We start from the raw sequence: 15,013 nt of genomic DNA, 5'->3' as shown, positions 1-15,013 counted from the left end.
GAGAGAGAGAGAGAGAGAGAGAGAGAGAGAGAGAGAGAGAGAGAGAGTAGGGCAGGAAGAATAACAAACCTTGATTGGAGAGGCTTGTCTGACATTCATTTAAAAGGACGTGCTTAAAACTACAACACAGCAGCTAATTACCACCGTGATAGAAGAAGAAGAAGAGAAATAGAAAAGTCCTTTCAGAAGTCACAAGTGTTTGATGAAAAGTTCAATGTAGACTGTCTTCTGCTGGGGTCGTCGCTGACGTGTACACACCTCTCAGGAATGACGAAAACTGAAAACTCAAAGTGTTCAAAAAAGTTAATTACAGTCGTGTTTGAACGTACAGAGAAAACGAAAAGGGACATTTGCTAAATAATCTGTGTTAGGAGGACGCCAGGTAGCCTAGTGGTTAGAGTTTTGGGCCAGGTAGCCTAGTGTTTAGAGTTTTGGGCCAGGTAGCCTAGTGGTTAGAGTTTTGGGCCAGGTAGCCTAGTGGTTAGAGTTTTGGGCCAGGTCGCCTAGTGGTTAGAGTTTTGGGCCAGGTAGCCTAGTGGTTAGAGTTTTGGGCCAGGTAGCCTAGTGGTTAGAGTTTTGGGCCAGGTAGCCTAGTGGTTAGAGTTTTGGGCCAGGTCGCCTAGTGGTTAGAGTTTTGGGCCAGGTTGCCTAGTGGTTAGAGTTTTGGGCCAGGTAGCCTAGTGGTTAGAGTTTTGGGCCAGGTAGCCTAGTGGTTAAAGTTTTGGGCCAGGTATCCTAGTGGTTAGAGTTTTGGGCCAGGTAGCCTAGTGGTTAGAGTTTTGGGCCAGGTAGCCTAGTGGTTAGAGTTTTGGGCCAGGTATCCTAGTGGTTAGAGTTTTGGGCCAGGTAGCCTAGTGGTTAGAGTTTTGGGCCAGGTAGCCTAGTGGTTAGAGTTTTGTGCCAGGTCGCCTAGTGGTTAGAGTTTTGGGCCAGGTTGCCTAGTGGTTAGAGTTTTGGGCCAGGTAGCCTAGTGGTTAGAGTTTTGGGCCAGGTAGCCTAGTGGTTAGAGTTTTGGGCCAGGTAGCCTAGTGTTTAGAGTTTTGGGCCAGGTAGCCTAGTGGTTAGAGTTTTGGGCCAGGTAGCCTAGTGGTTAGAGTTTTGGGCCAGGTAGCCTAGTGGTTAGAGTTTTGGGCCAGGTAGCCTAGTGGTTAGAGTTTTGGGCCAGGTAGCCTAGTGGTTAGAGTTTTGGGCCAGGTAGCCTAGTGGTTAGAGTTTTGGGCCAGGTAGCCTAGTGGTTAGAGTTTTGGGCCAGGTATCCTAGTGGTTAGAGTTTTGGGCCAGGTATCCTAGTGGTTAGAGTTTTGGGCCAGGTATCCTAGTGGTTAGAGTTTTGGGCCAGTGACTAAAAAGGTTGCTGGTCGAAATACCTGCCAAGGTGAAACATCTGTCCATGTGCCCTTGAGCAAGGCACTCAACCCTAATCTGCTCCAGGGACTCCCTACTATTTTGGATGATCCTGTCAAGCAACACATTTCACTGCACATCATTTGAACGATATATATTTTTTTCAGCAATAATTAGCTTGTTCACATTCGTTTTCTATCTTATCTCATTTAGATTTGTCTTTACATTCATATAGAATGGGACATTACCATAATACCATAACAGAGGTGAGAAGATAATGCATTCACACTGGTATGCTACTGCAGAAACCCATTCACACTGGTATTCTACTGCATAAACCCATTCACACTGGTATGCTACTGCAGAAACCCATTCACACTGGTATGCTACTGCAGAAACCCATTCACACTGGTATGCTACTGCAGAAACCCATTCACACTGGTATGCTACTGCAGAAACCCATTCACACTGGTATGCTACTGCAGAAACCCATTCACACTGGTATGCTACTGCAGAAACCCATTCACACTGGTATTCTACTGCAGAAACCCATTCACACTGGTATGCTACTGCAGAAACCCATTTACACTGGTATTCTACTGCAGAAACCCATTTACACTGGTATTCTACTACAGAAACCCATTCACACTGGTATGCTACTACAGAAACCCATTTACACTGGTATGCTACTACAGAAACCCATTTACACTGGTATGCTACTACAGAAACCCATTCACACTGGTATTCTACTGCAGAAACCCATTTACACTGGTATTCTACTGCAGAAACCCATTTACACTGGTATTCTACTACAGAAACCCATTCACACTGGTATTCTACTACAGAAACCCATTTACACTGGTATGCTACTACAGAAACCCATTTACACTGGTATTCTACTACAGAAACCCATTTACACTGGTATTCTACTGCAGAAACCCATTTACACTGGTATTCTACTACAGAAACCCATTTACACTGGTATTCTACTACAGAAACCCATTTACACTGGTATTATACTACAGAAACCCATTTACACTGATATGCTACTGCATAAATACTAAAAAACAAAATTTCCTAGGCTAGAGTTCAGTGAGTTCAGGCCATGTGCAGCAAAGTAGAACCGACCGGCCTTGAAGATGAATATCATCGGGATGGTAATCTGACTTTTGGATTGGTTCATCTCTAATAAATGATGTTTGAAACTATATGTATGAAAAGGTTATCTGTGAATTAAAAGTGTAGAGTATAAATATAGTTAATTAAATGACATTAATTCATGTTAATTAAATGTCTACATTAACAACCACTGCCTCCCCCAATGGCCTTTTTCCCCAAAGTCTCAGATTATTAAATCTGAAAGTATAACATTTTAGCTAAAGATCCAAACTAACCCTGACTGTATAATCTCACAGAAACATTGTTTTACATGGTTAGAATTCAGTGATGAATTATCCATATGTGTACCGTGTCTGCTCTTTAACCTCTAATGCTTCATAAGGCGTTTGACCTTTCACCCCCCAGTGCTTCATAAGGTGTTTGACCTTTCATCCCCAAGTGCTTCATATGGTGTTTGACCTTTCACCCCCCAGTGCTTCATATGGTGTTTGACCTTTCACCCCCAAGTGCTTCATATGGTGTTTCACCTTTCACCCCCCAGTGCTTCATTAGGTGTTTGACCTTTCACCCCCCAGTGCTTCATATGGTGTTTGACCTTTCACCCCAAGTTCTTCAAAAGGTGTTTGTAGGGTTGTTAATGAACCTTGTGGTCCTAGTGAGGTCTTGGTGAAGCTCTATACCACACAACAGCCTAATTTACATGGGAACGGGGTTTGGGTCATGTCCCACAAATATTAGAAAGAGACAATATTGTCCCCCCGAAGTGGTGCAGTGGTCTAAGGAACAGCATCTCACTGCTAGAGGCGTCACTACAGACCCTGGTTCGATTCCAGGCTGTATTACAACCGGCCGTGATTGGGAGTCCCATAGGGCGTCGCACAATTGGCCCAGCGTCGTCCGGGTTTGGGCGGGGTAGGCCGTCATTGTAAATAAGAATTTGTTCTTTAACTGACTAGTTAAAACAAGGTTAAATAAAAAATAAAAATATGTCCCTTCCGAGGTTTTATAGAAACCCGGGTTAGAACATTTCTGAAATCAGGAAGGAATAAATCCTAAAACCAGGATTTATGGAAAACTGGGGAATTTTGGAAACAGTTTTTAAAAGATGTTATGCAACCTAATGTTGAAGAGAAACCACAGAGTTCTCTCAGATCCTTCCTTATAAAATAGTGATCCAGTATATCGCTATACTACCTCACTTAGTGCAGCTGGACTGGGAGGAGAGAGGTGTTTAAATATTAACGACTGCTGGAAGGCAGCAGGAGGAATCACAACACTAATTAACTGTCCCCTTAACGAGGGCAGGGGTTAGAGGTCAGAGGGTAGGTTGTGTCAGGACACCTGGGTCACAGACAGACAGGAAGAGGGAACCATAAAGAGAGAGTTTAGGTTTGTAGAAAACACCTTAGGTGTGTGTTGATAAAGGTCATACTACAACAGGGGTTCAACTGGGTTTCTTGGTACGCAAATTAAAACAAATTAGTTGGTTATTTAAAGTCTTACATCATATATTTTACAAATATGCTTTGTTTATTCTAGAATACTGTATTCACGTATCCCCCCTAATCTTACCTCTCTCCCCTTCTTCTCCCACTCTTACCTCTATCCCCTCCATCTTACCTCTCTCCCCTCCTTCTCCCACTCTTACCTCTATCCCCTCCATCTTACCTCTCTTCCCTCCACCCACATCTTACCTCTCTTCCCTCCTTCTCCCACTCTTACCTCTATCCCCTCCATCTTACCTCTCTTCCCTCCACCCACATCTTACCTCTCTTCCCTCCTTCTCCCACTCTTACCTCTATCCCCTCCATCTTACCTCTCTTCCCTCCACCCACATCTTACCTCTCTTCCCTCCTCCCACATCTTACCTCTCTTCCCTCCTCCCACATCTTACCTCTCTTCCCTCCTCACACATCTTACCTCTCTTCCCTCCTCACACATCTTACCTCTCTCCCCTACTCCTACCATCCCCCCCCCCCCCCATAGTGGGTACCAGGTGGTGGTAGAAGAGGAGAGGCCTCAGAGGGCGAGGAGGGGAGCGGTTGAGATTCTCCGCTGTTACCCTGTCCCCATCCACTTCCAGAACTCCACGGTCCTGAACTCTGGGTACTACTTCACAGCTGAGTTCCTCGCCGTAGGGCTACAGGCTCCTCAACCCTTCACTGTGGGAGACAACAAGACCTACGGTGGATACTGGAACGCCCCCCTACTGCCGCAGAAGAGCTACAGCATCTACTACCAGGCGGTCAGCACGGCTAACGGGGTGGGTACCTCAACTAGGGATATTAAGGTGTGTGTGTTAATGGTTGTTCGAGTGGTATTATGGTAATGGGTACTGGAACGCCCCCCTACTGCCCCAGAAGAGCTACAGCATCTACTTCCAGGCTGTGAGCACAGCTAATGGGGTTGGGACCAGTGGTAGCATCCACTCACTCACTCACAAAAATACAGTTGATGTCGGAAGTTTACATACACCTTACATGCACCTTACATACACAGTAGCCCAGCCACTACAGGGCTGGGTTACTGCTACAGGGCTAGGCTACTGCTACAGGGATGGGCTACTGCTACAGGGCTGGGTTACTGCTACAGGGCTGGGCTACTGCTACAGGGCTGGGTTACTGCTACAGGGCTAGGTTACTGCTACAGGGCTAGGCTACTGCTACAGGGATGGGCTACTGCTACAGGGCTGGGTTACTGCTACAGGGCTGGGCTACTGCTACAGGGCTGGGTTACTGCTACAGGGCTGGGTTACTGCTACAGGGCTGGGCTACTGCTACAGGGATGGGTTACTGCTACAGGGCTGGGTTACTGCTACAGGGCTGGGTTACTGCTACAGGGCTGGGTTACTGCTACAGGGCTGGGCTACTGCTACAGGGCTGGGTTACTGCTACAGGGATGGGCTACTGCTACAGGGCTAGGTTACTGCTACAGGGCTAGGTTACTGCTACAGGGCTAGGCTACTGCTACAGGGATGGGCTACTGCTACAGGGCTGGGTTACTGCTACAGGGCTGGGCTACTGCTACAGGGCTGGGTTACTGCTACAGGGCTGGGTTACTGCTACAGGGCTGGGCTACTGCTACAGGGATGGGTTACTGCTACAGGGCTGGGTTACTGCTACAGGGCTGGGTTACTGCTACAGGGCTGGGCTACTGCTACAGGGCTGGGTTACTGCTACAGGGATGGGCTACTGCTACAGGGCTAGGTTACTGCTACAGGGCTGGGTTACTGCTACAGGGCTGGGTTACTGCTACAGGGCTGGGTTACTGCTACAGGGCTGGGCTACTGCTACAGGGCTGGGTTACTGCTACAGGGCTGGGTTACTGCTACAGGGCTGGGTTACTGCTACAGGGCTGGGTTACTGCTACAGGGCTAGGCTACTGCTACAGGGCTAGGTTACTGCTACAGGGATGGGCTACTGCTACAGGGCTGGGTTACTGCTACAGGGATGGGCTACTGCTACAGGGCTAGGTTACTGCTACAGGGATGGGTTACTGCTACAGGGATGGGTTACTGCTACAGGGCTGGGTTACTGCTACAGGGCTGGGTTACTGCTACAGGGCTGGGTTACTGCTACAGGGCTGGGCTACTGCTACAGGGCTGGGTTACTGCTACAAGGCTGGGTTACTGCTACAGGGCTGGGTTACTGATACAAGGCTGGGTCACTGCTACAGGGCTGGGTTACTGCTACAGGGCTGGGCTACTGCTACAGGGCTGGCTTACTGCTACAGTGCTGGGTTACTGCTACAGGGCTGGGTTACTGCTACAAGGCTGGGTTACTGCTACAGGGATGGGTTACTGCTACAGGGCTGGGTTACTGCTACAGGGCTGGGTTACTGCTCCAGGGCTGGGTTTCTTCCAAAGGGCTGGGTTTCTTCTACATTTACATTTACATTTAAGTCATTTAGCAGACGCTCTTATCCAGAGCGACTTACAAATTGGTGCATTCAATAGCGTCGTACCTCATCACAGGGCTGGGTTTCTTCTACAGGGCTAGGCTTAGTTTAGTAGAGTCCTGTGCTGTGACTTGTTTTCCCCTGAATCACCCAGCAAGTCTCCCTGCTTCTTCGAATGGAGACACACACGGAATCACCCTGCCTGCTTTTTCCAGTGGATCTCTACGCCAGACAGTCGGAGGCAGATTCAACAACAACAGGGTTGTGGATCAGCCTCATGGCCTCTCTATCCTCTCTCTGTCGTCAAGTGGCACTTGGCCCTCTTCTCCTCCTCTACTCCTCTCCTGCTCTCTACAAAGCAAAGCTAAGCCGAGGCAGAGGAAGAGAGTTCAATGGTGACTTGAAGAGATCTCAGATTGTGGTCTGGAATGATAATGGGCCCAAAACAGGGTTCTTAAAGAGCTACCACATGTCTCTGAGAGAGAGAGAGAGAGAGAGAGAGAGAGAGAGAGAGAGAGAGAGAGAGAGAGAGAGAGAGAGAGAGAGAGAGAGAGAGAGAGAGAGAGAGAGAGAGAGAGAGAGAGAGAGAGAGAGAGAGAGAGAGAGAGAGAGAGAGAGAGAGAGAGAGAGAGAGAGAGAGAGAGAGAGAGAGAGAGAGAGAGAGAGAGAGAGAGAGAGAGAGAGAGAGAGAGAGAGAGAGAGAGAGAGAGAGAGAGAGAGAGAGAGAGAGAGAGAGAGAGAATATATATGCTGTATATATAGAGAGAGGGAGATAAAGGAGGGGCAGAGAGACTTTAGATTTTAGAGAGCTGGAGAAGGAGAAAGAGAACAGAGATGTTTGAGAGCTGGAGAACGAGAGAGAGAACAGCGATGTTAGAGACCTGGAGAAGGAGAGAGAGAACAGACATTTTAGAGACCTGGAGAAGGAGAAAGAGAGAACAGAGATGTTAGAGACCTGGAGAAGGAGAGAGAGAATAGACATTTTAGAGACCTGGAGAACGAGAGAGAGAACAGCGATGTTAGAGACCTGGAGAAGGAGAGAGAGAACAGAGATGTTAGAGACCTGGAGAACGAGAGAGAGAATAGACATTTTAGAGACCTGGAGAAGGAGTGAGAGAACAGACATTTTAGAGACCTGGAGAAGGAGAGAGAAAGAACAGAGATGTTAGAGACCTGGAGAACGAGAGAGAGAATAGACATTTTAGAGACCTGGAGAAGGAGTGAGAGAACAGACATTTTAGAGACCTGGAGAAGGAGAGAGAAAGAACAGAGATGTTAGAGACCTGGAGAACAAGAGAGAGAATAGACATTTTAGAGACCTGGAGAAGGAAAGAGAGAACAGACATTTTAGAGACCTGGAGAAGGAGAGAGAGAACAGAGATTTTAGAGACCTGGAGAAGGAGAGAGAGAACAGAGATTTTAGAGACCTGGAGAAGGAGAGAGAGAACAGAGATGTTAGAGACCTGGAGAAGGAGAGAGAGAACAGAGATTTTAGAGACCTGGAGAAGGAGAGAGAGAACAGAGATTTTAGAGACCTGGAGAAGGAGAGAGAGAACAGAGATGTTAGAGACCTGGAGAAGGAGAGAGAGAACAGAGAGGCAACACACGTGATAGAGGAAGTAGTTTACTCTCAGAAGAAAGTTAGTTACTGGTTCCAAAACTTTCTAGGGTGAATTGGATTACCGTAATCAATTATTACAATCACGATCCAAACATTCCATCTGTACCTTGACTAACTGAATCAGGTGTATTAGTGCAGGGCTAGAACGAAACCCTGCACAGCTGGTATCTATCCAGGACTGAAGTTGAAAGAACCATGTTACTGTAGTCTGGATGGTCTCAAACTATTTAGAAAGAGGAGCCCACACCAAGCCAGGAACTGTAGACCCTGCCCTACAACCAGACTACTTAGAGACCTGGGAATTAAGGGCCAGGGCCAGCGTTCGGCAATCAAAGCTGTATCAGAGGCGGCAGAAGACAGCAGTCAGTGGCTCTGGATGAAGAGGAAAGACCCCAGCTGGGCCCCGAAGTGAGAGGGCCAGGAGGTATGCGGTAAACAATGCTTGACTCAGGGAGGAGGACGCCCCTGCCATGCATAGTCCCATGGGATATTGGCTATCAACAACAACAAGGCAACTCCTATGACTAATTGGGAATGGGACGCAAGCGTAGGATTGATCACCCTGTCGCTGGCCGCCTTTGGGGAGGGTGTATAGTGTGAACGGCCGAAACACCAAAGGTACACTACTGACGATGCGCTCCCCAAATTTCACCAGGCTCACTGTTCATTAACTCTTGGAAGTGCTTGCACAAAGGATAGTAAACATAATATAATAATAATATATGCCATTTAGCTGACGCTTTTATCCAAAGCGACTTACAGTCATGTGTGCATACATTCTACGTATGGGTGGTCCCGGGAATCGAACCCACTACCCTGGCGTTACAAGCGCCATGCTCTACCAACTGAGCCACAGAAGGACCATCCCGTGTTCTTGGAATCTGTCAACACCTGTCAGAGGTGGATATGGTGGGACCCTTGGTATGTATAGAGTGGTGTTCACATCCCATAATCAAACTGTCACCAGGGAACTCTACTTTAGACTCACAGAAAGAAGACCATAGATTCTCCAAGCTGTAAAAATCAGGGTGTCAGAGGTTGGTTGTATTAAACCAGGGTATTTAATGGGGTGTCAGAGGTTGGTTGTATTAAACCAGGGTATTTAATGGGGTGTCAGAGGTTGGTTGTATTAAACCAGGGTATTTAATGGGGTGTCACTACAGGTTAAACTAGGGTATTTAATGGGGTGTCAGAGGTTGGTTGTATTAAACCAGGGTATTTAATGGGGTGTCACTACAGGTTAAACTAGGGTATTTAATGGGGTGTCACTACAGGTTAAACTAGGGTATTTAATGGGGTGTCACTACAGGTTAAACTAGGGTATTTAATGGGGTGTCACTACAGGTTAAACTAGGGTATTTAATGGGGTGTCACTACAGGTTAAACTAGGGTATTTAATGGGGTCTCAGAGGTTGGTTGTATTAAACCAGGGTATTTAATGGGGTGTCACTACAGGTTAAACTAGGGTATTTAATGGGGTGTCACTACAGGTTAAACTAGGGTATTTAATGGGGTGTCACTACAGGTTAAACTAGGGTATTTAATGGGGTCTCAGAGGTTGGTTGTATTAAACCAGGGTATTTAATGGGGTGTCACTACAGGTTAAACTAGGGTATTTAATGGGGTGTCACTACAGGTTAAACTAGGGTATTTAATGGGGTGTCACTACAGGTTAAACTAGAGTATTTAGTGGGGTGTCACTACAGGTTAAACTAGGGTATTTAATGGGGTCTCAGAGGTTGGTTGTATTAAACCAGGGTATTTAATGGGGTGTCACTACAGGTTAAACTAGGGTATTTAATGGGGTGTCACTACAGGTTAAACTAGGGTATTTAATGGGGTGTCACTACAGGTTAAACTAGGGTATTTAATGGGGTGTCACTACAGGTTAAACTAGGGTATTTAATGGGGTGTCACTACAGGTTAAACTAGGGTATTTAGTGGGGTGTCACTACAGGTTAAACTAGGGTATTTAGTGGGGTGTCACTACAGGTTAAACTAGGGTATTTAATGGGGTGTCACTACAGGTTAAACTAGGGTATTTAATGGGGTGTCACTACAGGTTAAACTAGGGTATTTAATGGGGTGTCACTACAGGTTAAACTAGGGTATTTAATGGGGTCTCAGAGGTTGGTTGTATTAAACTAGGGTATTTAATGGGGTGTCACTACAGGTTAAACTAGGGTATTTAATGGGGTGTCACTACAGGTTAAACTAGGGTATTTAATGGGGTGTCACTACAGGTTAAACTAGAGTATTTAATGGGGTGTCACTACAGGTTAAACTAGGGTATTTAATGGGGTCTCAGAGGTTGGTTGTATTAAACCAGGGTATTTAATGGGGTGTCACTACAGGTTAAACTATGGTATTTAATGGGGTGTCACTACAGGTTAAACTAGGGTATTTAGTGGGGTGTCACTACAGGTTAAACTAGGGTATTTAGTGGGGTGTCACTACAGGTTAAACTAGGGTATTTAATGGGGACTCAGAGGTTGGTTGTATTAAACTAGGGTATTTAATGGGGTGTCACTACAGGTTAAACTAGGGTATTTAATGGGGTGTCACTACAGGTTAAACTAGGGTATTTAATGGGGTGTCACTACAGGTTAAACTAGGGTATTTAGTGGGGTGTCACTACAGGTTAAACTAGGGTATTTAGTGGGGTGTCACTACAGGTTAAACTAGGGTATTTAATGGGGTGTCACTACAGGTTAAACTAGGGTATTTAATGGGGTGTCACTACAGGTTAAACTAGAGTATTTAATGGGGTGTCACTACAGGTTAAACTAGAGTATTTAATGGGGTGTCACTACAGGTTAAACTAGGGTATTTAATGGGGTGTCACTACAGGTTAAACTAGGGTATTTAATGGGGTGTCACTACAGGTTAAACCAGGGTATTTAATGGGGTGTCACTACAGGTTAAACTAGAGTATTTAATGGGGTGTCACTACAGGTTAAACCAGGGTATTTAATGGGGACTCAGAGGTTGGTTGTATTAAACCAGGGTATTTAATGGGGTGTCACTACAGGTTAAACTAGGGTATTTAATGGGGACTCAGAGGTTGGTTGTATTAAACCAGGGTATTTAATGGGGTGTCACTACAGGTTAAACTAGGGTATTTAATGGGGTGTCACTACAGGTTAAACTAGAGTATTTAATGGGGTGTCAGAGGTTGGTTGTATTAAACTAGAGTATTTAATGGGGTCTCAGAGGTTGGTTGTATTAAACCAGGGTATTTAATGGGGTGTCACTACAGGTTAAACTAGGGTATTTAATGGGGTGTCACTACAGGTTAAACTAGGGTATTTAATGGGGTGTCACTACAGGTTAAACTAGGGTATTTAATGGGGTGTCACTACAGGTTAAACTAGGGTATTTAATGGGGTGTCACTACAGGTTAAACTAGAGTATTTAATGGGGTCTCAGAGGTTGGTTGTATTAAACCAGGGTATTTAATGGGGTGTCACTACAGGTTAAACTAGGGTATTTAATGGGGTGTCACTACAGGTTAAACTAGGGTATTTAGTGGGGTGTCACTACAGGTTAAACTAGGGTATTTAATGGGGTGTCACTACAGGTTTAACTAGGGTATTTAATGGGGTGTCACTACAGGTTAAACTAGGGTATTTAATGGGGTGTCACTACAGGTTAAACTAGGGTATTTAATGGGGTGTCACTACAGGTTAAACTAGGGTATTTAATGGGGTGTCACTACAGGTTAAACTAGGGTATTTAATGGGGTCTCAGAGGTTGGTTGTATTAAACCAGGGTATTTAATGGGGTGTCACTACAGGTTAAACTAGGGTATTTAATGGGGTGTCACTACAGGTTAAACTAGGGTATTTAATGGGGTGTCACTACAGGTTAAACTAGGGTATTTAATGGGGTCTCAGAGGTTGGTTGTATTAAACCAGGGTATTTAATGGGGTGTCACTACAGGTTAAACTAGGGTATTTAATGGGGTGTCACTACAGGTTAAACTAGGGTATTTAATGGGGTGTCACTACAGGTTAAACTAGAGTATTTAGTGGGGTGTCACTACAGGTTAAACTAGGGTATTTAATGGGGTCTCAGAGGTTGGTTGTATTAAACCAGGGTATTTAATGGGGTGTCACTACAGGTTAAACTAGGGTATTTAATGGGGTGTCACTACAGGTTAAACTAGGGTATTTAATGGGGTGTCACTACAGGTTAAACTAGGGTATTTAATGGGGTGTCACTACAGGTTAAACTAGGGTATTTAATGGGGTGTCACTACAGGTTAAACTAGGGTATTTAGTGGGGTGTCACTACAGGTTAAACTAGGGTATTTAGTGGGGTGTCACTACAGGTTAAACTAGGGTATTTAATGGGGTGTCACTACAGGTTAAACTAGGGTATTTAATGGGGTGTCACTACAGGTTAAACTAGGGTATTTAATGGGGTGTCACTACAGGTTAAACTAGGGTATTTAATGGGGTCTCAGAGGTTGGTTGTATTAAACTAGGGTATTTAATGGGGTGTCACTACAGGTTAAACTAGGGTATTTAATGGGGTGTCACTACAGGTTAAACTAGGGTATTTAATGGGGTGTCACTACAGGTTAAACTAGAGTATTTAATGGGGTGTCACTACAGGTTAAACTAGGGTATTTAATGGGGTCTCAGAGGTTGGTTGTATTAAACCAGGGTATTTAATGGGGTGTCACTACAGGTTAAACTAGGGTATTTAATGGGGTGTCACTACAGGTTAAACTAGGGTATTTAGTGGGGTGTCACTACAGGTTAAACTAGGGTATTTAGTGGGGTGTCACTACAGGTTAAACTAGGGTATTTAATGGGGACTCAGAGGTTGGTTGTATTAAACTAGGGTATTTAATGGGGTGTCACTACAGGTTAAACTAGGGTATTTAATGGGGTGTCACTACAGGTTAAACTAGAGTATTTAATGGGGTGTCACTACAGGTTAAACCAGGGTATTTAATGGGGACTCAGAGGTTGGTTGTATTAAACCAGGGTATTTAATGGGGTGTCACTACAGGTTAAACTAGGGTATTTAATGGGGACTCAGAGGTTGGTTGTATTAAACCAGGGTATTTAATGGGGTGTCACTACAGGTTAAACTAGGGTATTTAATGGGGTGTCACTACAGGTTAAACTAGAGTATTTAATGGGGTGTCAGAGGTTGGTTGTATTAAACTAGAGTATGTAATGGGGTCTCAGAGGTTGGTTGTATTAAACCAGGGTATTTAATGGGGTGTCACTACAGGTTAAACTAGGGTATTTAATGGGGTGTCACTACAGGTTAAACTAGGGTATTTAATGGGGTGTCACTACAGGTTAAACTAGGGTATTTAATGGGGTGTCACTACAGGTTAAACTAGGGTATTTAATGGGGTGTCACTACAGGTTAAACTAGAGTATTTAATGGGGTCTCAGAGGTTGGTTGTATTAAACCAGGGTATTTAATGGGGTGTCACTACAGGTTAAACTAGGGTATTTAATGGGGTGTCACTACAGGTTAAACTAGGGTATTTAGTGGGGTGTCACTACAGGTTAAACTAGGGTATTTAATGGGGTGTCACTACAGGTTAAACTAGGGTATTTAATGGGGTGTCACTACAGGTTAAACTAGGGTATTTAATGGGGTGTCACTACAGGTTAAACTAGGGTATTTAATGGGGTGTCACTACAGGTTAAACTAGAGTATTTAATGGGGTGTCACTACAGGTTAAACTAGGGTATTTAATGGGGTGTCACTACAGGTTAAACTATGGTATTTAATGGGGTGTCACTACAGGTTAAACTAGGGTATTTAGTGGGGTGTCACTACAGGTTAAACTAGGGTATTTAATGGGGTGTCACTACAGGTTAAACTAGGGTATTTAATGGGGTGTCACTACAGGTTAAACTAGGGTATTTAATGGGGTGTCACTACAGGTTAAACTAGGGTATTTAATGGGGTGTCACTACAGGTTAAACTAGGGTATTTAATGGGGTGTCACTACAGGTTAAACTAGGGTATTTAGTGGGGTGTCACTACAGGTTAAACTAGGGTATTTAATGGGGTGTCACTACAGGTTAAACTAGGGTATTTAATGGGGTGTCACTACAGGTTAAACTAGGGTATTTAATGGGGTGTCACTACAGGTTAAACTAGGGTATTTAATGGGGTGTCACTACAGGTTAAACTAGGGTATTTAATGGGGTGTCACTACAGGTTAAACTAGGGTATTTAATGGGGTGTCACTACAGGTTAAACTAGGGTATTTAATGGGGTGTCACTACAGGTTAAACTAGGGTATTTAGTGGGGTGTCACTACAGGTTAAACTAGGGTATTTAATGGGGTGTCACTACAGGTTAAACTAGGGTATTTAATGGGGTGTCACTACAGGTTAAACTAGGGTATTTAATGGGGTGTCACTACAGGTTAAACTAGGGTATTTAATGGGGTCTCAGAGGTTGGTTGTATTAAACCAGGGTATTTAATGGGGTGTCACTACAGGTTAAACTAGGGTATTTAGTGGGGTGTCACTACAGGTTAAACTAGGGTATTTAGTGGGGTGTCACTACAGGTTAAACTAGGGTATTTAATGGGGACTCAGAGGTTGGTTGTATTAAACCAGGGTATTTAATGGGGTGTCACTACAGGTTAAACTAGGGTATTTAATGGGGTGTCACTACAGGTTAAACTAGGGTATTTAATGGGGTGTCACTACAGGTTAAACTAGGGTATTTAATGGGGTCTCAGAGGTTGGTTGTATTAAACCAGGGTATTTAATGGGGTGTCACTACAGGTTAAACTAGGGTATTTAGTGGGGTGTCACTACAGGTTAAACTAGGGTATTTAGTGGGGTGTCACTACAGGTTAAACTAGGGTATTTAATGGGGACTCAGAGGTTGGTTGTATTAAACTAGGGTATTTAATGGGGTGTCACTACAGGTTAAACTAGGGTATTTAATGGGGTCTCAGAGGTTGGTTGTATTAAACCAGGGTATTTAATGGGGTGTCACTACAGGTTAAACTAGGGTATTTAGTGGGGTGTCACT

At 44.7% G+C, this 15,013-nt stretch overlaps 1 pseudogene; it reads left to right on the top strand.

Annotated features, from left to right (window-relative positions):
* The window catches only part of LOC127907536 (receptor-type tyrosine-protein phosphatase mu-like), an 830,490-nt pseudogene that overhangs the window by 469,843 nt on the left and 345,634 nt on the right, over window positions 1-15,013 (top strand).

Source organism: Oncorhynchus keta, chromosome 15 (genome assembly GCF_023373465.1).
Source record: "Oncorhynchus keta strain PuntledgeMale-10-30-2019 chromosome 15, Oket_V2, whole genome shotgun sequence".
NCBI classification, from domain to species: Eukaryota; Metazoa; Chordata; class Actinopteri; order Salmoniformes; family Salmonidae; genus Oncorhynchus; species Oncorhynchus keta.
This window is presented reverse-complemented; position numbering and strand designations above follow the sequence as displayed.